Source organism: Palaemon carinicauda, chromosome 9 (genome assembly GCF_036898095.1).
Source record: "Palaemon carinicauda isolate YSFRI2023 chromosome 9, ASM3689809v2, whole genome shotgun sequence".
Taxonomy (NCBI): Eukaryota; Metazoa; Arthropoda; class Malacostraca; order Decapoda; family Palaemonidae; genus Palaemon; species Palaemon carinicauda.
This window is the reverse complement of record NC_090733.1, coordinates 4,563,468-4,565,730: the sequence shown is the minus strand read 5'-3', so window position 1 is coordinate 4,565,730 and position 2,263 is coordinate 4,563,468. Positions and strand designations below refer to the sequence as shown.

The 2,263-nt window shown below is 32.4% G+C and overlaps 1 long non-coding RNA gene across 1 annotated transcript in view; it reads right to left on the bottom strand.

The window, feature by feature from the left end:
* Positions 1–1,501: 1,501 nt before the first annotated feature.
* LOC137646754 (uncharacterized) overlaps positions 1,502–2,263 on the bottom strand; it is a 3,030-nt gene continuing 2,268 nt past the window's right edge. The window contains exons 2-3 of the long non-coding RNA XR_011045446.1: positions 2,114–2,146; positions 1,502–1,665 (exon numbers count right to left, since the gene is read on the bottom strand). This is a non-coding gene — a long non-coding RNA (uncharacterized lncRNA). The remainder of the gene's footprint in view (positions 1,666–2,113; positions 2,147–2,263) is intronic.

Here is a 2,263-nt window from a genome sequence, read left to right as displayed (position 1 = left end):
GCTATACACGTCATTGTTGAAAGAATCTGTTTAAGGCTTTCTTTGCAGGAATATTTTATTGGAATTTTTGTGACCTATTTGTCCTCAACCTGCTTTATAGAAATTTGCAATTTATAACTTAACAGTTCAATATCACATTGGTGGTTAGCGGTGTGATCTGCTCCTTTCCACATTCCCCGTCACTGCTGTATCTTAAGGTTTGATGGTGCCACCCTCCGACCGTGACTCTCCTATCAATGCCACTCCCATGAAACTACCGCTCTCCGCCAGTGGAGGAGCATTCTCTTGGTTTCAGCATGCAGAAATCCAATTCTTCTTCAAGGATGTGAGTCACACAAACACCAATGCAGAAAATGTTCTCGCCCCGATAAGTGAGGACACTTGTGGAAATCTCTGATTGGGTTTGCGAGCAAAGGGACAACCCAATAGTATACAACGCCTTCTAAACATACTTGCTGGTGAGGTACTCGTCATTGATGGCTCCCACATAGCCATGCTCTTTTAACTCTCTCAACAACCTTTACGGATCCAAAAGGTCATTATGGCTTTCCAGTAACCTTCCGCTTGAGCGAGACTCAGACCCCAGTCTAGCAATCACCAGATAAGGACATTACAAATCAGGCAACCACATAATTCATACTGAGCCATCAGACTCTGGTTAACCACAAAATCAACAAAAGGGGCACTCAGTAGAGACCATGCCTTTACCAATACAAGCTGTTCCATTTGGCTATAATTGCACCAAAGTCTTGGTTAATAATACTATCACATATTTTTTACCTTTACTATATCATTTTGCCATTCAGGATATATATATATATATATATATATATATATATATATATATATATATATATATATATATATATATATATATATATATATATATATATATATATATATACACATATATATTCATATATACATATATATATATATATATATATATATATATATATATATATATATATATATATATATATATATATATATATATGTGTGTGTGTGTGTGTGTGTGTGTGTGTGTGTGTGTGTATACTGTATATACTGTATATATACATATAACTTTCCAGCGTATTACAGAGTAAGATTTCTGATACATTTGGATGGGTTTGTCCCATTTACTTTTTCCTATTAGGTCACACATATTGGGTGTAGTAGTTGCATGGTGTATCCCTTGACTGATGATTGCTTATATCGTATGGCACTTAATCACCCAAGGCGTAAATAATTCCCTCTTTTCGTTAAAGAAATTGAAATTTTGATGTTGAATATAAAAACGCATTCTCTATCTTACATCAAGCTTCCATTCTCTAAAATATACTCGAAACCATTTTATGGTCGTAGAGTCAATGTCCAATAATATTTCGACTTTTTATTTAATTTCTATTTTGTGTTGATGCATATCAAAAGAAATTCTTACATAGATGAAGGAGGAAAGGGTTAAGAAAATAATGGTTATTTTTATTTTTATTCCAAAATCCAATAAAGAACTGTTGCAGAGATTAATAATTCTAAACAATTGGTTTTACAAAGGTAAATTTTAAGCATATTCAAATTTAAAATTTTCATTTAAGATGCCGAAGATACATTTCCATATTCCCTTTTAGACTTGGCTTTCTTGTTTTATTCAATCCTCTATTTCCCTGAACACCTCTCAACAAACTGAAAAAAAAAAACAAAAAAACATTTCTAAATCAATATCAATTTGAGTAAACAACTGGACACTTTCACACCTGTCGTCACATAACATCTTATGTACCTTATAACACAGAATAAAATCCAGTATATAATATCTGATTTCCTCAGAAATAATACTATTGTTCCTTTGTGAAAAATTTTGATCTTTGCGATTAAAAGAATAAAAGTACATTTAAATAACATTAGACAGAACAATACGTGTGTAAGTTACATTATCATGACTTGGCAACCTTCCCTAGATAAATCACATTCAATTGAGTCTTAAGTTGCCATTACACGATGAAAAAATACTCGATGATTTTGAACGGAGAGTGTGTTCTTCATATGTGTGCATATTTATGTTTATTTGCATACATTTCAAAATACAAACCTTATTTACGATGCTAAACTATTTGGCAAAAACATATCATACCTTGTCCCAAAGCTTATCCAGCCTTTCCCATTGCTGCAAAAGATAAGAGAGTATCAATGAAAAGCTTGAAACAGAGTAGATATGAATGGCACTTGTGGAAATATTACAGAATATCTATAATACTCACATGGCACAAAAGAATTTTAAAAT